The following is a 22,128-nucleotide window of genomic DNA, read 5'->3' on the forward strand; positions in this document are numbered from 1 at the left end:
CACACTCGCCTCCCCTCAGGTGTCAGTAGTGGCACGGTTGAGAAATCCCACTCTGTACCCTAGGTCTGGCAGTGACCACTGCAGCCTGGCTGAGTTCCACCTTGGCTCTAGTTCAAGCCAGGGAGATTGGCTTATTCAGTCAGAAGTCCGGCCGTTGTAGATGGAGGCATAGGAGAATCTGACATTTTTGTGATGGATTGTTTTTCAAATGTGAAAATAAGAACTAACCTTTATTGAGCACTTACTATGTGCTAGGCAATGGCAACCCACTCCAGTACTCTTGCCTGGAAAATCCCATAGACGGAGGAGCCTGGTGGGCTGCCGTCTGTGGGGTCTCACAGAGTCGGACATGACTGAAGCAACTTAGCAGCAGCAGCAGCAGCAGGCATTTTTCAAAATGGTTTATACATATTTACGCAGCTATTCTTCCCAACCATCCTTTCAGGTAGGAACTAATTCACACAGGAAGTAGGTAGTTAAGCCAGGAAACAAATCCAGCCTAGTTCCTAAACCACACTCTTAAACACGTCACCCTGTTGCTCAATATAGCAAAAATGAGACTCTTAAGATGCTTGGCCTATTCTTTTAATGGTTTTCCTAATAGAGGCCTAGATTATAAAACTCCATTTATATTTTCTCACCAAGGCTTGCTTTTCTTAAGCTACTTTTAATTTTACAGTGACTAGGTGGGCTATGCTTCCATGGTCATAAAAGAGAGATTTTCATCTCTGCAAAGCTAATTACTACTAAAGGATTTAATTCAGCCTCACTAGCAAGACAATTGCTTTGTGCCTCAGTTTCCTCATCTGTAGATAAAAATATTAACTACATCATAGGATTTTTCATAAGGGTTAAATGAGCTAATAAAACCTCTTTAGCATATGTGCTCTTCAACATATGGTCCTTAGGTGGGTGCCAGTTACTGGTACATAGGAAGATAAGTATAGAAATTAAGAGTAAGAACTGAGAAACTTTGACAGCAATTTGCCAGAGTAATTTTATCTCTGTTAAATCTAACAGTTAAAAAAAGCTTTATTTTGCAATTTTTAATAAAAATTTCACTTTTCTAATAATACATTTTTATTTTACAAAACTGTCTGTCCATAACAGGTAGGAAATTAAAAAAAAAATACTGGTTCATCATCACAAATAGTATGCCAAGAACTGAATTAACATGTGTTGAACACTTAAAATGGCTCCCGACATTGAGGAAGCACTTAATAAATGTTAGTGAATAGTAATAATAGCACTAGATTCTAACAAAATGAGCTATCTATCCCAAAGATGTATGTTCCTGAGATCTATCTTCCACGCCATTGTAAGTTCATCCTCAGTTCTATTAAATCTCTTTTCCACAGTGTGAGCCATTAAAGAAAGTGCTACTCTACTCCTCACTCATTTATCATATATTATCAGACACTAAATATTTTAACAGCTAGTGTCTGCCATTGGTCCCAAGGGGAGTATCACCAGCATCCTACACAGCTATTCTGGCTGCTCTTCTGCCACAAAAGGTGAACCCCAGCTGCCAAGGGATCTATCTCCCTGACTCATCGTCAGGCTGATGTCAGGAAGACCAGAGCTGGATGGCAGTCTGTTCTTGTTGTTTAGTTGCTCAGTCATGTCAGACTCTTTTGTGACTCCCATGGACTGCAGCTCACCAGGCTCATCTGTCCCTGGGTTGCCATTTCCTTTTCCAGGGGATCTTCCCGACCCAGGGATAGAACCCATGTCTCCTGCATTGGCAGGCAGATTCTCTACTGCTGAGTCACCAGGGAAGCCCCTGTGTTGTGCTGTTCTTGGTCGCTCAATCATGTACTACTCTTTAAGACCCCATGCCAGGCCCCTCTGTCCATGGGGATGCTCCAGGCAAGAATACTGGAGTGGGTTGCTATGCTCTCCTCCAGGGGGTCTTCCCAACCCAGAGATCGAACCCAGGTCTCCAGCATTGCAGGCAGATTACTTACCATCTGAGCCACCAGGGAAGCCCCTAGACAGTAGTCAAAATAGATTCTACTCAGGATTATTGCAAAGTGAGAAAAGAGACCTTGGTATAGAAATGGGCAGCATTTCAAATACAGCATGGACAAGAGGGGATTTATAGTTGAGGAGCATTTGGGGGTCAGTGGATGGGAAATTACTAAGAGCAAACAGCAGGGGTCAGGACATTCTGCTAAGATGACCTAACAGGATTCTCGCTGAAGACAAGTTACGTGATCAGCTATCACCTGTGAAAGCTGAGGAACATTCCCCACCCACCCCATCAGATATCAAAGGTGATCAGATATTAAGGGCCAGGTGTTCTTGATAAAACTGGATTTTAGAAGGAAGTGCACAGACGAGCCTGGGCTTTCCAGGTGGCTCAGTAGTACAGAATCCTTCTGCCAACGCAGGGGAGGTGGGTTCAATCCCTGGGTTGGGAAGATCCCCTGGAAAAAGGAAATGGCAACCCACTCCAGTATTCTTGCCTGTGAAATCCCACGGACAGAGGATCCGGTGGGCTTACAGTCCATATGGTCGCAAAAGAGTCTGACATGACTTAGGGACTAAACGACAATAAGCACAGACAAGCCTAGGGAGAAGGTCCAGGATCCTGACTAAAGTTTGGTGGAGCAAAAAGTCTTGGTCAGAGGGAGACCACTGAGTCACCCTTCCTTCACCATCCTGGCATGGTCTGGTATCCCCTCCTTGAGAAGCTACACTCTCATCAGCCCAGGCACTATTAGATCAGTGTTCCTCAGTTTCTGTCAATACGGCATCAGAGGCACATTTCAAATTCCTGAGTCATAGAAATATTACTGTGGAATAGTTATACCTCTCCCTGATGCTGTTGATTGCCTACCTATTTTCATTTAGAGGATAAATGAAAGGGGTGTGAGAAGTAAAAAGAGAAAAATCCATTGCACGCAAGTGGTCCAGGTCATCTGAGCAGAGTGCACACTGACTTCTTCGAATTAATGTTTGCTTCCTTCCCTGTGACCTACTCTGTGCAGCCTATTTTCTCTTAAACCATTACAGGCGTATCGCCTGCTCTTCTGAAAGCCCCAGGGGTTTTACAAGGTCACGGACAGGCAGGTCCTGACTCTCTCCAGCCTCATTGTTCTTCCAAATTAATGCTGCCTGATACCCTCTGCTTCAAGAATCTCTTGAGAATCTGGTGATGCCCATTAGGATAACCGAAAGTGTGAGGACTTATTGGATATCAACACAAAGGTCTAAAACAGCTTTCCTGAAGACTCTCGCGGCTCACCAGGCCAGGTGCCAAAATGAAACTTCTTACAGAAGAGTGTTATATGAGCCCTTTTCTCCAAGAGCTTTTCCTCTGGAGTGGGAGTCAGGGCCCTTGGAGAAGCAGGACGCAGGGCTCACATTTTCCTCTTTATTGAAGCTCCCAGGGAGGGCTTCTTCTCCGCTTAATCATTCACATCATAATAAAATCTCTTTGCCCCAGAGGAACGTGACTAGATTTCTTTTGTTAAAATCTCATTAAAGCCTGCCTCAGCCTGTAATAATTTGTTAATAGATGGCAGTGCTACTTGGCTGCTATCGGTTTCCTTTCATCTCTTCTCTGGTCTCATAATTGTTGCCTTATCTCCAAGGCATTTGGTTGTCACTGAAGTGTAAACGACGCTACAGCCACTGCAGACCGGGGAGCCCACGTTATCTGTGAGGAAAGGGACGTTGTTCCTCTTTTTCCCTTTTTAAGAGCCTTCCTCTCCAGTTGAAAAATGTGTCTCTTCTCATAAAGCCAGGCCAGATGCCTAGGTATTTCCCCTGTTCAGTGGTGAGTTAAGCTTACCCACTGAGGGTCTCTCCCTTGGGTTGTGTCTTCACAAAACCATCACAGGCGGCAGTTTAGATTTTTTTAAAAGGTGCTTTCTTAGTGTGCCTCCAAATGGCAGCGACGAATGCATTTCCAGAGGCATGTGACAGATCCTGTCTGTGGGTGGGGAAGTTAAAACCTCAGGGGGGTCACGGTAGAAGTCACAGGGGGTTGTAGAGGTGGATACGCTTTATAAAATCTAGCCCCTGGAGATGGAGGACCATGAAATGATTTGGAGTACCTGGCCTCTGGCTGAATTGTGGGAGGCTCTGGTGCGGTAAGTTTAAATAGAGGCACAAAGTACTTGTACCCCACACCAGATCTACTGGGCTAAGAATTCCTTCGTATTTTATAAAGCAGGGTGAGTGAGGAGGGATGGGTTGGTGTTTTCATTTGTACTGCTGTATCTGTTGATCAGTTCCTGCCATGAATGAAAACATAGACATGATGGCTGAGTCACACAGCCATTCCCCTCATCTCTCCAGTAGTTATAAGGGTAAAAATTCTTCTGATGATTTGATAGGGCATATGGAATTCCACAGAGAAGGAAATGGCAACCCACTCCAGTATTCTTGCCTAGAGAATCCAGTGGACGGAGGAGCCTGGTGGGCTGCTGTCCATAGGGTCACACAGAGTCAGACAGGACTGAAGCGACTTAGCAGCAGCAGCAGCAGCAGCATGGAATTCCACTATTACTACTACTAATAACATCAATAGCTAACATTTACTGAATACTTCCTCTCCACCAGGCACTGTTCTAAGATCAAATATCTTTACTTGTGTTTATTCCTTTACCCGGGCTTCCCAGGTAGCACTAGTGGTAAAAGAATCTGCCTGCCAATGCAGGAGACGCAGGAGATACGGGTTCAAACCCTGGTTCAGGAAGATCCCCTGGAGTAGGAAGTGGCAATTTGCTCCAGTTTTCTTGGCTGGAAAATTCCATGGACAGGGGAGCCTGGCAGGCTATAGTCCATGGGGTCGTAAAGAGTCAGACAGGATACACACACACACCCACACGGAGGTGGGGGGCATGGGGATGAAGCAGAAGAAACTGTCTGAGAAGGTTTCCAGGTTTGGCGTTTAAAGTGATTGGGTGGATGCTGGAGCCAATATAAATAATTCAGGTGGAAGAACAGAAGAGTCTTACTAAATTTTGATTTGCACATGCTAAGTGGGTCTTGAGTGGAGAACACTGAACTAAGACTGTTGAACCTGCCATTGGAGGTGAATATTTCTTGCTCAGAACAAGAGCTGAGACCAGAGACAAAGACTTGGAAGGTTTCAGCCTAAAGACGGCAGAAGTGGGATTGTGTGATTATCCAGATCTGAGGCAAAAAGCGTACAAGGATTGAGCACTTAGGGAGGACAATGTGTGGGACAGTGTGTGGAAGAGCTCGTACAACTCTGGAACCTCTCTGCTAACGCCATGTTGGGAACGTCTTGGTACCCTGGTTGTTTCTTCCTGGCGGCAACAGGATAAAAACAAACAAAAGAGCCCTTCTGTTTGCCTTTGAGGATAGCAAGGAAGAGTGTAGTTAATGAGGAAATAACCTCCTAAGAAATCAGTCCTGAGGAGAAAAGAGGCCTGCGAAGACTAGGTATGAAGGACAGCTGGTAAAGCGTGGAGGGGCTTCTGGGAGATGAAGGAAGGGGATGCAAGGCCCCTGGAGCTGGGCTGAGAGAGTGCTTGCCTGGCGGGAGACCTCCGTGTTTTCTGACCTGGTGGTCTGAGCTGAACGGCCTTATCGTCTTCCAGGCAACATGGATAATGTCGCCAGATCACGAGAAGCTGACCGCTATAAATGCCAAGTTGGTGCCAAAGGGACTTTGTTCTCTGGTAGACATGGCTTGAAAGGCCCACAGAGGAATGGGCAGTCATTCAACAAGATCACTTCGGGTCCTCTGTGCTGAGAAAGAAGAGGTGGGTTTATCTCACCTCAGAATCTTCACCTTCGTGTATGCTTTTTCTTTTTCCTTCTCAAATAGAAGAAAATCTACCATGAAGACACCCTGAAGGCTGTTAACTTGGTCTTGTGGAGACCAACTGTCTGGGCTGTGTGAGATGTACCATTTGAAGCATGCAGGTTTGGAAGCTCCTTAATGACAAGGACTGGAACTTCTACTTACTAAATTTTCCTTTGTCAGACAATGAACTGGCAATATTGTCTTCAAACCCACTTTTTTTTACTTTCTGGAACCACAGTCATCCTAACTCTACCACATCTATATTCTATTTTCACTGGGTCCCAGGGCCTCCATCCAAACTCATTTGTGAGAAAGTCTCAAATCTCTTATGCTGATAAGTGCTTAACAGAGCTGCCATATACAACCTTGCAGACTGGCACTGTGCAATTCTAAGAGGCTTAATGGGTGACACTTCCTGGTGATACCTGGCACTAGGCAAAGGCAAATCTCCAGCCAAGGAACAAATCTGAAATGTGGGATCTTAGTCATCACTTGAGCAGAAGAGGGGCTTCTGAGAAGGACCAGGGACACCTCCCCCAGTCCCTGAAATCAAGTAAGTAGCTACTTCTTCCAATGACAGAAGACAGTTCTTGCTCCCAGAGTAACCTCAGAGGCCATTAAGTCAATCTCCTGTTGCCAATAAAAAAAAAAACAACAATTGACATTATGTTGGAAGACAGCGTGTGTCAGCCATTTGCCTTCTCTGTAGACCTCCAGCATTTCTCCTCCACTAAGGCTAACTTTCCCACAGAGATTTTTATATAAGGCAAAGTCATTTTTGCTCATTGAGCTTGTGGGATTTTTCTACTTCTCAAGTAAATACTTTTGGTGAAATAGGTCCAGCTCTTTGGAATACAAATCCTTAGCTCGAGGTTGCTTGAGTGGAAATTTTTAACAAGCCATTCCCTCAGCTCCAGAGCCATGCAAAATGTGACTTTTCTTAATGTGTGTGTTCTTACAGAAGCTAATAAATGGACATTCCTCTGGTATGGACGCATCCTGTTACTCAGCTTGATCCTAATATCACTGGCAAAAGCCCATTTGCTGCACTAGCAAACAGCTGAATTCATTATGTCCAGCCACATGAATAATCCCCAGACAGATTCTTGTTGACACAGACAGAACGCCCGTCGCTGAGGGATGACAAGGCTGCCAGGTGGAGCAGTCTGTGTTGCCATGGTCCCTCCTGCTGCTCCTGAGGTGTCCCACTAATAAGAAGTCACCACTTGCTGCTGATACAGTGATGGATGGCAGACTCATGACATCTCATTATTTCTGAGACAAAGGGGGTGTGGGGGAAAGGACACCAGGAAGGAATGAATAATCTCCAGGTTTGGGCTGGGGGGTGGGGATTGATGATCAGCAGAAGATGAAAGAGTTGAGTTAACCATACGTGCAATCACTCAGGGAGCTGAAAAACAGGCCTTCAGTATGCAGCCAGTTGCACAGGGTAATCCTGGATTTTCAGGTTGATTGGGCTCCCTGAAGGACATCTGGTCTCCTCTCTGCCTTGGGGCTGAATCATCCCCACACCCACACCTGCCTAGGTTGGGAAGAATTCACTGAAAGGAGACTGCATGGTCACCCCATCACTCATTCAGCACATCCCATAGAACAAATTTGAGAAGGACTGCTGGATTCAAGCATGACAACCCTGGAGACAGAAAGCACCCATCATGTCCTGGGAGAATTCCAATGGTCAGCTGAGCCTTGCCTTGTGGAGCATGAACAACCCTGCAGGCTACCAGGCAGTCTTCTCAGAAACCCTTTCGTGGCCCCAAGCTACCTCTATTTTCCAGATGATTCCCAGACTGGTCCGTGGAAGGTAAAAGCATACCACCAGTCCACACCAGCACATCTGATTGTACTTCCCATTGTATTCAAGAAGGAGCTAATTACTGGTGTCTTCATTCTTCTAAGTGTTACTGTCCCAGATGACTGTGTCCCTTGCTGGTTCTCAGCCAAGTTATTTTCTTCTTGGGTTGTCCTTGAACGTCAGGCGTCTAGTCCCCTACCTCTTCACTGAAAAACCTTCTCCATGAAGCTCTTTCCAAAACAAGCCTTCAGCCTAATGTAGTTTCCACCACCTTGTATTCCTATAGCAGTTTGTATGCTACTGCTACTCCACTCATATCCCATGGACAGAGGAGCCTGGGGGGCTACAGTCTATGAGACTGCAAAGAGTCGGACAAGACTGAGCATGCATGCATGCACCACTGTTACTCCACTCATTCATTCATTCATCCAACTAGTACCTACTGGATACTTACTATTTGTAGACCAGGCATTGTTCTAGGCCAAGGGGACATAGTTATGAATAAGACAGATAACATCCCGATCTCACGGAGCTTACAGTCTAGTGGGGGAGATCTTCAGTAAACAAGTCCCATCGACTGTGGCTGAGAGTCAACAATTTTTACAGCCAAAGAAACAAAAATTATAAGCCCTCCAAATTCTCTGATTCAGTCCTGGTTCAAATCATAACAACAGTTCACAGCAATGTTTGACAAGCCTTGGTTTGAAACAAATGTCTATCTTAATAAACAGTGTCTTTACACTGTTTGAAGTGCTTTCCTGAAGCTGCCAATCTCCAAAATTATTTTATGATCCCAAATTCCCCACTTCTCCTTCTCCAACCAGAATCTTTATTCTTAGAGGGCAGCTGCTTAACTAAGTATGAGGAAGCAAGCAAGTTTATTGAGTTAATTCTTACTAATGTGTGAATGACTAGTTCGCACATAGCTCTCAAAGTGTTTTTGACATTTTGTGATAATCTTTACTGACCCTAAATAATATCTAGACTTTTTCAGTCCTTATTATAAATTGGAACAGGGAAGGCAATATAAGCTGTGAGTTTTCTTGAGAACAGAAGCCATCTCATTTTGGGGTGCTCAGTTATCTAGCCCAAATGATTGGGAATTAATCAACATTTATTGAATTCAAAAGAATGGAGAAACACAGAGAAAGATGATAGGAAGAGAAAGGCAGAGGGTAGGAGAGCAAGAAAAGTGAAGAGAAGGAGAAAAAGAAGAAAGGAAAGAGAGGAAGGCAAGAAACCCAGAAGGAGGGAGAAAGAGAACCAACAGAGCCCAGATTATTTCTTCTGTGGTCAAGCCCCTCAGAGAAACTGTAGCAAGGAGGAGTCTATTCCAATAGAAAAGGAAAAAAACTGCTGCTGCTTCAGAGAGCCAACAGGAGAATGGAGCCAGGAAATGCCGAGCCCTAAGGATAGATATTGATCAAAGCCATAAATTTCTCTTTTCCAGCACGATACAAATGACTCATGACAGATGACTGGCCACTGTCAATTAGCCTCCCTGAGGGGCCCCTGGACCCAGAGGAATGGATCCATTATTACCTAACAAGCACAGGAACTCAGGAACTAACCCTGTTAGGGTTATAAAAATTGATCTCTGTAAATTCAATATAATTAAAGAGTCTGCATTCATCCATAGAAGGCCGCAGTGGAATTTTCCACTGAACCTGAACTAAAAGGGAAACTTGAGAGAGAAGTGGAAGTAAGGAGGCAGGGAGCCAGGACCACCAACTTTCTTTTGGATCTTAGGAAATAAGAGGAGAAATCATTTTAGACACTAGAGAAAGAAATGAAGCAGCAGAGTCTGGAAACAGGGCACCCAAGAGAGCACATACTCCAGCATTCAGAAAGAGATGGGCTCAGGCACTCTGCACAAGAGAATCCTGGAGAAAGATGGGCCTAAGAACCAAAGAGACTTGCCATTGTCTTTGCTAAGATACACCTCTCGAAGTACAATCTGTATGGTCTGTGGTGGGTCTTCTCTAGACAGGTATATAAGAATAGGTCTGCTCAGTTCACAGCCAATGAAAGTATATGCCTTTAAATGTTCACTTCGATAGGCACCAAGAATGAAACCATGATGCCTGGATTTAGAGTCAAGTGGAATCCTGATCTGAGCACTCACTAGTTTTATGACCTTGGTCATAAAATTTCTCTGTTCCTTAATTTCTCTACTCCTCCATTTCCTCGTCTGTAAAATGGAGAAAATGCCCTCTCTGTCTACCATTTAATGAGTTTTCTACTGCCAGATACCACGCGGTCTAATAATCTTCTTTACTCTTCACTACCACCCCAAAGGTAGGTGTTATTATCTTCTGTTGACAGGCGAGGAAAACAAGGTTTAAAGAGATTGCAGCAACTTGTCCAAGGTCACAGAGCTGCGAAGTGTTGGAACCGATACTCCGTCTAACTTCAGGGTCTGCAGCCTCACGCTGGGTGGCATTGCCCGTCCGGTTGTTCCAAGACCATGGAGATGAATGAAGAGGGAGGTTATCCACATTTCTGTTTAAACACACCCTTTCCCCCATCCCAGCAAGATCTATAGAAAACAGGGGTCCTCTCCTGCTTCTTTCTCAGTTAACAGATGGCATGGAGGCTTTTCTTCTAGCTGGCTTTGTTTTGGCTTAGTGGCACAGATCGTTCTAAACTTAAGGGCTGGGAAACATGAATCTCAGCCCCAAGGTCTCCAGTGAACAGAATTATTACGAGGAATTGCCATTTGTCAGGCTTCCTCATTACCCTCCACAGGGCGAGGGCACTGCTAAAGCGTGGACCCTGTTTCTATGGACCATAGGCAACTACAACCTTGGAATTCAACCTCTCCAGCTTATTAGGACAACAAATTACCCAGGATGAGAACTGCAGTGCATTCAGATGGAAAATGGTGTCTTCTTTTTAATGAAGTGATTTAATTAGGAGCCATTTCCCATCAGCTGGGGTGTCAGAGCACAGCTCGGGCAGCCACTGAGAAAAGCACCAGGCCTCTGCCTTGCCGGCTCCCTCCTTTCTGCTGCCGCCTCTCGGAGAAGGAGGAAATTGAAATCACTTTAGGAAAGCACAGTTCAAGCTGGGAAAGGAGGCAGATCAGGCCTGAGGGCCATGTTGTACAGTCTTCGAGAGAGTCGATTGTCTCAGGCTGTGCTTCTCCAATCTGTAGCGCCCTTCTCCAGCACAAGGATTTTTCAAGCTTTTTTGCTTCTTGTGCTTCTGCATTCTGCTCCTTGCCCCTAGTCATGACCTCCTGCAGCTCTGGTGGCTGAGAAAGCAAAACAATTTGCAAAGAGATCCTTGCTGAAAGCCTATGACTCTGAAGGATGTTCAGGGTGGAGAACTGTGGGAGGTTGAATCAAGTTTGGTCTGTGCTGTCCAGAGCCTGAAAAGTCTCTAATGGCATTGGCAATCTAATTATAAGTACATATAAAAGCCCATGTTCCAGGCCTTCCCTGGCAGTCCAGTGGTCAGGGATCCATGCTTCCACTGCAGGGGTCACAGGTTTGATGCCCGGATGGGGAGCTCAGATCCTACGTGCCTTGTGATGCCCCCCACCCCCAGCCCCAAAGAAAGCCCGGATTCCATTCTGGACAAGCTTGACTTGCACATTTTTGGTGCACTGCCATTGTATTTTCAGCACTCAAATATGCAGAATTTGTATCTTTAGGCTATGTCATTCTGCATCATCCATCAGAGTCTCCAGCCGTCTCTCACAGAGCTGGGAATAAGCAGGGTGAGAATCTCCCAAACCCCAGTGGGAATTTTGTTTTCTTTGCAAATTCCTAGAAGGAAGAGGATAAAGATGAGGTTTAGGATTAGCGACCGCAAAAATGTACAACAGTGCTGAGAGGCTCAGAGCTCCATGAGTTTAGTCAGGAAAGAACTCATGGAGAAAGAGAGCTTTGAACGTGGTTTGAAAATCTTTGACAGATCTGTGGCTCCCTTTATGCATATTTAAACTTTTTTTTTTTTAACCTAAGAAAACCCAATAGTCCCAATTCTTTTCTGCTCACTTATGGAATGTGGCATACACATGTAATCTTTCAAAGGGAAATATTTGCTCACACTGTTGTAAGAAAGTATTCCTTTTTGTTCGATGTGCAGCTGTGATGGCTTCTGAGTAATGCTGTCACCTAGAGCAGTGTTTATCAAAAACTGAGTTGAGCTGAGACCTTTTAGTGGGTTGTAAAGGTCAACTGAGTGGGTCATGACCAGCACTCTTTAAAAGGAGATAATCGAATGGAGGAGAAAAAAATAGCAAATAATTTAGGATTGTAGGTGCGCTCTTGCACAAATACTGACTCACATTATAAAATGCACTTCTTACAGCCTAAATTTGGCATCAGAAGACCTAGGTTCTAATTTTGGTTCTTCTATTAACTGGGCTTTCCTGGTGGCTCAGCTGGTAAAGAATCTGCCTGCAATGCAGGAGATCCTGGTTCGATTCCTGGGTCAGGAAGCTCCCCTGGAAAAGGGCATGGCAACCCACTCCAGTATTCTTGCCTGGAGAATCCCATAGATAGAGGAGCCTGGCAGGGCACAGTCCAGAGGGTTGCAAAGAGTTGGACACGATTGAGTGACTAAGCACAGCATTTACTCTGCAACCAGAAGCAAGTACCTAACATCCCTTCCCTAAACTTGACTTTCAGGATCTGTAAAATGAAGGGCTCTGGTAAAATTCTATGCTTCAGTAATTCCATAAAATAGGAAGAATAGAAATTTATTCCTGCACAAATGTACTACAGCCCAAAGTCAAGTAGAAATGGGTTGAAGGTTGTTTTTTTGGAGTATAGTTGCTTTACAATGTTGTGTTCATTTCTACCGTACGGCGAAGTGAATCAGCTATATGTATATATATCCCCTCTTTCTTGGATTTCCTTCCCATTTAAGTCACCACACAGCACTGAGTAGAGTTCCCTGTGCTATGCAGTAGGTTCTCATCAGTTATCTATTTCATACATAGCAGCAATAGTGCATATATATCAATCTCAGTTCTCCCAGTTCATCCCACTTCCCTTCCCCCCTTGGTATCCATATGTTTGTTCTCTTTATCTGTGTCTCTATTTCTTCTTTGCAAATTGGTTCATCTGTAACATTTTTTCTAGATTTCACATATATGCGTTAATATACAGTATTTGTTTTTTCCTTTCTGACTTACTTCACTCTATATGCCAACCTCTAGGTCCATCCATGGCTGCAAATGGCACTATTTCATTTCTTTTTATAGCTGGGCAATAGTCCATTGTATATATGTACCACATCTGTTTTATCCATTCATCTTTTGATGGACATTTAGGTTGCTTCCATGTCCTGTCTATTGTAAATAGTGCTGTAATCAACATTGGGGAACATATATCTTTTTGAATTATTATTTTCTTTGGGTACATGCCGCCCAGGAGTGGGATTACTGGGTCATATGGTAGTTCTGTTTTTAGTTTTTTAAGGAAGCTCCATCCTGTTCTCCATAGTAGCTGTACCAACTGACATTCCCACCAACACTGTAGGAGGGCTCCCTTTTCAGTAGCAAGTGTTTTTAATTATCTGCACGTGGCTCCTTCAATGACATCTATATGGCCACTCAAGATTGGCTAAGATAAGCCTTCAGATCCATCTAGCCACACTGTCCAAGGAACGCTAAGCTTACTGCAGGTTTTATGGAAAGATATCAAATTATGATAACATTTTAAAAATAAGTATGTCAAAGACAGAAATCCTAGTACAGGATTGCTTGTGGTCTAAGCCTCTCCTCTACCAAAACTTCATCTCCCTGAAAAAAGAAGTATAACAAGAAATGCAAAGCTTTGTGGAGCTGGAGACCATGCCGTGTGAGGGCTGATACACTCCCTGTCGGTCCCCTTTCACATGCAATGTCATGGATGCATTCCGGAATGAGAGCTTCCCTTTACAGGTTCTGCACCCCGGGCTCCTCCTCACTTCTCTGCAATTGACCAAGAGGCTGACTTTCACCGTCACTGGTGACCCCCAGGCCACAGTTTGTCAACCCCAAGTCTAGGTGATCCCCAAAGTCTCTTTAAGTTTCAACAGTTCCTTTAGGTTAGAAGTGAATTACTTGGATACCAGATACACAATACATTAAATGTAAGATTCTAGATGTAAGAACGCCAGCAGTTTACTTGTTTTTTAGATCGCTTTTTTCTCTGGCTGTCAGTCAGGCCCCAAGTGCAATCCACCACGGCATTTCTCTGTGGATCAGTCCTAGCCTGAGTCAGGATTTTGCTGAGAATTCATGACCATCAGTTCTCACAGGCACACATTTCAGATGGCCCAGCCAATTTCCTGTATATCCTACACGTAGAGCATTGCAATGTCCTTGAACCTGTTCCCCTCTAACCTCTGAAACTGAAATGTGATGGAACTTGATTTAAGTCCACATAGTTGATTACAGCACAATAATTGTAATGTTTTGTAATTATGTAATTGTTTATCTCTTTCATTACACGGTGAATAACTTGAGGTGCACAATTTTGTCACTCTATGGTGAGATTCCCCTCCAGCAAGAGCAGCTCTGGGCACATTCCAGGCTCTCAATAAATGCAACTGAAACTCAGCTCATCACTGGGAAGAGAAAAAATGGGATCTGAAAGAACAAGTAGACTACTGGAGTGCCTACATCTGGGATCTTACGTTTAAATGCATTGTGTATCTGGTATCCAAGTAATTCACTTCTAACCTAAAGGAACTGTTGAAACTTAAAGAGACTTTGGAGATCACCTAGACCTGGGGTTGACTATGCCCTGGGTGTCAAATTCAGTCTCCCACTTGTTTCTATAAATCAGGTTCTGTTGGAACACAGCCATGCATTGTCCACAGCTGTTTTGTCCTACAGCTGCAGAGTTGAATCATTACAACAGAGACCGTATGACCCACCAGGCCTGAAATACTTATCTGGCCCTTTACAGAAAAGGTTTGCTGGCCCCTGATCTAGACAGAACACCACTCTAATTTTACATGCAAGGGCACTGAGGTCAGGGAGAGGAAGTGACTCATTAACAGCACGCTCTGTGTCTCCACACCCCTGTGTCATCTTCTTCATTATCTCACTCTTCCTTCACCTGAATAACAAGAACTCACTTGGGAGATTTGATTCAGAAGAGCCAGAAAACTGTAGTGAGTTCCTCTGCTTTGCCAGGGAAACATCCCTGAGCCTCTCAGAGCTGCCACGTGATGTCCTCTTTTCCCACGCGTGTCCATCTGAAGCAATGGTAGGGTTTCCACCTGAACCTGAACTCTGTCCACCCTGGATTCAGACAATATGAGTTTGGAGAATCACAGCACTGGGCCTTCTAAGAGGGCTTAGAGTTTGAAGAATCATAGCATGGCCTCCCAGAAGAGAGTTCATCTTATGGGCTTCCCAGGTGGCGCTAGTGGTAAAGAACCTGCCTGCCAATGCAGGAGATGTAAGAGTCGTGGGTTCCATCCCTGGGTCAGGGAGATCCCCTGGAGGAGGGCATGGCAATCCACTCCAGTATTCTTGCCTGGAGAATCGCATGGACAGAGGAGCCTGCCAGGCTACAGACCATAGGGTCGCACAGAGTCAAACACGACTGCAGCGACTTAGCATGCATGCATAAGGAGCAAAGGGTAGAGTTGCACAAATCTGGGTCCACGTGGGAGGAATAGAAAACACAGGTGTTCTTCCCTCCAGGTACTCAGGACACCTGCCCGAGCTCCAGGGAGAAAGGCTGCAACAAGGAAAGAATTAAAACTAAGTGAGCAAGATTTCCTTGGTAGTCCAGTGCTTAAGACTCCATGCTTCTATTGCAGGGGGCACAAGTTCGATCCCTGGTCTGGGAACTAAGATCCCATATGCCACCTGGTGCAGTCAAAAGAATAACAACAACAACAAAACCCCTAAGTGAGTGGTTCCACAGCGCCTGGCAGGGCACCGAGGGTGTAAGACAGACGGGATTTGTGACCCCACTGCAGGAGGCTGTGGCACAATGAGTGGTGGTGTGGTTGCCTCCAGGCAGCTTCATGGGCACATGTGAGCTCTCTCACAGAACCCAGCCCAGCAGGCTGGGGCAGGACTGGAGAAAAACTATGGATGTTAGTGATCACCCAGCGGACTCTTCTATCTGCGCACATGAAACGCCCCTTGGGGACCCCTAGAACCATGGCGGGGACTCTGATGAGGCTGGAGGGTTCATAGTAGCAAATGGGACTAAAAAGGTGAAATGCTATTGTTTCTATCCCTGGCCAGAAGAGCAGGTAGCACTGAGGGTGACTACTGCCAATCCCCCAACCTGCCCCAGCTGGTGTGAGAGCGCCTTAGAGGGCGAGTCTGGACTCTTCCCAAGTCATATCCTCGGATGTGGACAGTTAAGCCTCCCGAGCTCTGCTGTTGAGTTCATTAACCCTGGTTCAATAGGGCAGGGATAAACTCCAAGTCATCTAACAAGCAATTGCCTCACTGTCAGTTGCCGCTGCCTATAAATATAGTCAATGCAGTTGATGGTATTGGCACAGCCAACCTAAACTTGAGTGGGATCCAAAGGAAATGCTGTTGGCCTGTGAGGGGAAAAGCGAAAGGGAACAAACACTTGCTTAACAACCGTGATTCCCATTTATAGTAGGACATATTGGCTCATAAATAGCGCTTAAAATAAGTTATTCACTCCACTTGAGTTTTTACTGCCACAAACTAAAGACCATGGAGGGAGGTGTAAAAATGGCAAGACTGAGGGCAGGGAAAGCGGGCAGCGTCTGCAGTTTGGGTTAGATATAATTTCTTTATATAACGCCTTTATATATATACATACGGGCTTCCCTGGTGGCTCAGCTGGGAAAGACTCCGCCTGCAATGCAGGAGACCTGGGTTCAACCCCTGGGTTGGGAACATCCCTTGGAGAAGGGAAAGGCTACCCAACCCAGTATTCTGGCCTGGAGAATGCCATGGACTGTACAGTCCATGGGGTCATATAGAGTCAGACATGACTGAGAGACTTTCATTAAGTCTTATCTAAGACTTAATGACTTGCTTTATATATAAAGAATATATGTTCTTTAGATATTCTTTATACATATATTTTATATTAAATAAAATATTTATTTAAAATATAGACTATGTATTTGGCTGCGCCTGGCCTTAGGTGCAGCACACGGGATCTTTAGTTGTGGCATGTCCAGATGATCTAGTTCCCTGGCCAAGGGTTGAACGTGGACCCCTCTCCATTGGGAGCATGGGGTCTTAGCCATTGGAACACCAGGGAACTTCGGGTTGGATAACTTCTGGGAACGATTTTCTAGGCTTACCCATGATCATATGTGGTGAGTTTATTTGTATGCAAATGATATGAAGAAAAATTACCTGAAAGTTGGAAATAAGACAAAAAATATTACACGTGCCCTTTAGTGTCATGCCATCACACTGTCTAACAAGCCGACCTAAGGGCCATCTGATGCTCGAAGAGAAGTAACCTAGTTAGACTTACGAATTATTAATGATCCAGGCCCAGATTCTCTAGGAGACATTAACTTCAGAATATTGCTAGGCTACAAATGGCTTGTATTCAGTAGAAATGCAAATGAATTCTGTCAGCTAGAAAATGTAACCTCAAAAGGTCTGATCTTATTGCCACACGTGACATTAACTAGCTTTATCTACTGTGCAAACTTACTTCCACATCCTTTCTTTTAAGGATCAGATGAAACAGCCCCTTGTATTCCCCTGTGATTGGGCTTTGTCATCCTGCTGATTCTCTAATGAATTAGATAAATCTTTGACTATATGTCTGTATGAGAATCTTGGTTTTTAATCTATTTATTTTAATTGCAGGCTAATTATTTACAATATTATAGTGGAAAATCCCATGGACGGAGGAGCCTGGTGGGCTGCAGTCTGTGGGGTCGCTGAGAGTCGGACACGACTGAGCGACTTCACTTTCACTTTTCACTTTCATGCATTGGAGAAGGAAATGGCAACCTACTCCAGTGTTCTTGCCTGGAGAATCCCAGGGACGGGGGAGCCTGGTGGGCTGCCGTCTATGGGGTCTCGCAGAGTCGGACACGACTGAAGCGACTTAGCAGCAACAGCAGCAGCAGCAGTGGTTTTTGCCATACATTTTATAGAACCGCACCCCCCCCAAAAAAAAATCACTGTGGGCTTCCCTGTTTGTAATTATCCATCTTACTCTTGGTGCATCATAAATTGGACTCATCTGGCTTTCACTTCTCAGCTGGCAGTTTAGACAAACTTTTTTTTTTGTTTTTTTAAAAAATGAAAGTTCCTTTTATTTCTACTATGAAGCTAATTCATTTCAGCAGGTTCCTTAGTGACCTTTTGGGCCCAGCGTTGTACTGGTTACTCCATGAATTACAGAAGAAAGGTCAGAGCCCTCTCCTTAGGTATCTCACAGATCAGTTGAATAGATGAATCTTATGCATTTTTAAATAGTCATCAGCGTTGAGACATGCCCGTGATAAGCTCAGACCAACTAGCTACCTTGAGCTCTGAGGCTAATCTAATTTTACTCAAGGATCCAGAAAAAAAGGTAGCAAGAAAGATGAGTGTGGCTGTGACAAGTTTCTGCCTCTCTTGGCTCTCGCCCAACTCATCGGCCTGGGAGATTGATTTCCCCTCCAGCCAGCATCTTGTTCAGCATTTCTGCTCATCATGCCCCTGGCACTGCTTCCTCAGAGGACTGTCCATCATCCCTAAACCATCACTGGTCCTCTTGATAGATCAGCAGACAGATGCAGGGGATACAGATGGAAATTCAGAAAATATCACCTGATTCACAGACTCATTCCTTCCTTCTTGTTACTTTGCTTGGCTTCTGACATCAGAGAGAATCATCAGGCAGTCTGGCAGTGAATCAGGAGGAGTGTGTGTGTGTGTGTGTGTGTGTGTGTGTGTGTGTGTGTGTGAAAGATAGGGATGGGAGCACCTGGACTAAAAGGGAGAAGATTTCTGGTATGAATTTGAAGGAAGAAAGCTTCTAAATGGGGTGTCCTCTAACTTCTCTGAATTTTTATAAGTCCCTCTTTTAGAAAGGTTTTAGAGAATGAAGCTGACAGTACAGTCTCTTCAAGGTCAGAAACAAAGGCCAGTGTGTTCATTGTTGAATCAAACAGAGAAGGGGTGGAGAGTGGGCTTCGGCACCCACATGTCCATTGGGATGAAAGGATAAGAACTGGGTGGGGTTAAGTGGGGAGGAGGCAGAGATACCACAGACACTTTTGGCCAAACTTCCATTAAACAACTTTATCAATGAAACCTAGCTGGGGTCTCCCAGTCCCTTCAGATCCAGATAAGGTCTGTTTGAAATGTCTGCATTATTCCAAAGTGGGAGCCCCCTCCCAGATTTCTGTGAACTATTAGGGGCTGTATACGATCTTGCCCATCTCTGGCTCTCACTTTCTGCCCCTGCTGAGTTTGTGTTGTCTGCCCTGCCTCTTATGACTGTTCCTTCATTTTCACCCGGCTTTAACCCAAACATGGAAGCAGAACTTGGTCCCCTTTCCATAAAATAACCATTCACACAAGGAGATGAAAGAGATTTACAGGCAGCAATAGAAACTATTTAAAATTGAATAGTGAAAGTCCCTTGGCCACACTGCCCTATTGCCCTGCTAGCTCCTAAATCCTCTTGCTCTCTTATGCAAGGCAGTGTGGTATAGTGGTTTTAGGGACATGAAGGCTGCCTGCTGGAGTTCATATCCTAGTCTAACCCTCACCAGCTCTATACGTTAGGTAAGTCCCTTCACCTCACTGTGCCTCAGTCTTATCATCTGTAAAATGGAGATAATAATCCACTTACTTCATAAAGTAGTGAGAGCATGAAGGAAGATATATATGCAAAAGCACACTGGAGAGTGTATGGCATCACTGGGTACAAGATAAATGTAAATCCAAACCACAAGGAGCTACTACTTCATACCTGGATGGCTAGAACTGGAAGTTCAGATAATAACAACTGTTGGTGAGGATGCAGAGAAATCTGATCACGTTACATCCGAATGTGATGTGAGATGGGTCAGCTGTTTTGGAAACCAGTCTGGCAGTTCTTCAAATGGTTAAACGTAGATTTACCACACGTCTCAGAAATTCTACTCTAAGAGAAATGAAAACACAATAGCTTGTACCTGAGTGTTTGCTGTTTAGTTGCTAACTCTTTGCAATCCCTTTGTCCATGGGATTTCCAGGCAAGAATACTCGAGTGGGTTGCCATTTCCCTCTCCAGGGGATTTACAGAAGCACTATTCATAATAGCAAAACGTGTAAACTATCTAAATGTCTATCAGCTGACGAGTGGATAAACAAAATATGGTATAACCACATAATGAGGTATTATTCAGCCACAAAAAGGAATGGAGTATTGACACATGCTGTAATGTGGAAGAATCTTGAAAACATTATGCTACACAAAAGAAGTCAATCACAAAAGCCCACATGCTGTATAATCTTTTCAAATGAAATGTCCAGAACAGGGAAATCTCCAGAGAGTAGATTAGTAGCTGCTTAGGGCTGAGAAGTGGTGGTTGCTAAAGGAGTTTAGAGCTAAAGGATATGGGTTTTTTTGTAAAGTTGGTGAAATGTACTAAGATGACCACAGTGATGTTTCCATATAACCGTGAATATTCTAAAAAACAACTGAATTGTATACTTTAAGTGCGTGAATTGTATGGTATGTGAACTATATCTCCATAAAGTTTTTTAAAAAGAAAAGAGAGAGGATGTATATTTATATTTACAGCAGTACCTAGCACATAGGAGGGGCTTCCATGGTGGCTCAGATGGTAAAGAATCTGCCTGCAATGTGGGAGACCTGGGTACGATCCCTGGGTTGGGAAGATCCCCTGGAGGAGGGCATGGCAACCCACTCCAGTATTCTTGCCTGGAGAATCCCATGGGCAGAGGAGCCTGGTGGGCTACAGTCTGAAAGGTTGCAAAGAGTCAGGCACGACTGAGCGACTAAGCACAGCACATAGATGAGTCCTGAGAGGAAACCATGAGACATTCAGATGAGTCGTGTGTGTGTGTGTGTGTGTGTGTGTGTGTGCTTGGAATTTTCCAGCTAAGAATACTGGAGTGGGCTGCCCTTTCCTTCTCCAGTGGATCTTTCTGACTCAGGGACCGCACCCATGCCTCCTGCTTCTCCTGCACTGGCAGGCACATTCTTCACCACCGCACCACCTGGGAAGGCCCAGATGAGCCCTGAAGGAGGGATTAATGACAGGTCGAATCCCAAAGATGTAGAAAGGGGAAACGAACCAGGTGGGCTGTCCCGTGGGCAAGAGGAGGGGCTCCAGAGAGAGAGCTGTAGCAGCAGAGGGTGGCCAACAGGAGCTGTGGTTTTCAGAGCCAAAGCAGCCCCTGCCTCCCAGCAGCCCACCAGGGAGAGTCTGGGAGAGGGAATGCTTTCTCATGGTCACTTCCCATCTGCTGGGACTCCCCGTCATCAGCACCCACAGGAAAGCCTGAGACACCCGCTGAGGAGACCACAGATGCTGTCCATCCAGACTCAACCATGTGGACCAATTTAGCCTTTCCCCCTTTCCTGGTGCCCTCGTAACAACCCCACCCTAGGACCCATCTTTTAGGACCCAGCTTTTCCCACTATTGGCTTAATAAGGTAGTTTCTTAATGATTGTTTTCTTACTTGGCTACTTTTCTGCAGCAAAATGCTTGCTGCCTTTTGCAAACACAAACTTGCTCTTAGAAGAGTTAGAGAAAGGAAGCGAGAGCGTGAGAGTGCTTCTCCCGGGCTAATCTCGAAGAGTGGGGCGGGGGTCGGCGGACAGAGACCGACAGGGCTGGCTGCTCGCCCACCTGGAGGCCCAGCGTGCTAAGTTGCCTTGGTCGTGTCCAACTCTCTGCGACCCCGTGGACTCTAGCCCGCCAGGCTCCTTTATCCATGGGATTCTCCAGGCAAGAATGCTGGAGTGGGTTGCCATGCCCTCCTCCAGGGGATCTTCCCCACCCAGGGATCGAACCTGCATCTCTGATGTCTCTAGCTCTGGCAGAGGCATTCTTTACCACTAGCGCCACCTGGGAAGCCCATGGCCCAGTGCAGAAGTAGCAAGCGTACCTGTTGAAAAGAGACAGATTCTCAACTTCCCCTTCTAGTAAGGGTACCTACAGAGGCCTGTATTTATGCTTCCCAGGGGCTATTTTCTCCCGGAGGTGTGGCCCCTTCCAGGTAGTCTGGTGAATCTATATGTGGATTAAGGTCGGGGCAGAAAGTGGGTATGACTACCTGCTATTGCTACAGGCTGAATTGTGTTTCCCCTCTAATTTATATGTTGAAGTCCTAACCCCCTTGTCCTTTACAATGTAACTAACTTGGAGACAGAGACTTTAAAAAGCTGTTGAAGGTAAAATGGGTTTTATCAGGGTGGGCCCTAATCTACTACATTTACATCCTTATAGGAAGAAGAGATGAGGACATCGGCACAGATGGGCCGTATGAAGTCACAGAGAGAAAAAACAGTCACCCAGAAGCCCAACACAGAGGCCTCGGAAGAAACCAACCTGAAAACACCTTGATTTTGGATGTTCAGCTTCCAGAAT

The sequence above is a fragment of the Bos javanicus genome, chromosome 16 (assembly GCF_032452875.1).
Source record: "Bos javanicus breed banteng chromosome 16, ARS-OSU_banteng_1.0, whole genome shotgun sequence".
NCBI lineage: Eukaryota > Metazoa > Chordata > Mammalia > Artiodactyla > Bovidae > Bos > Bos javanicus.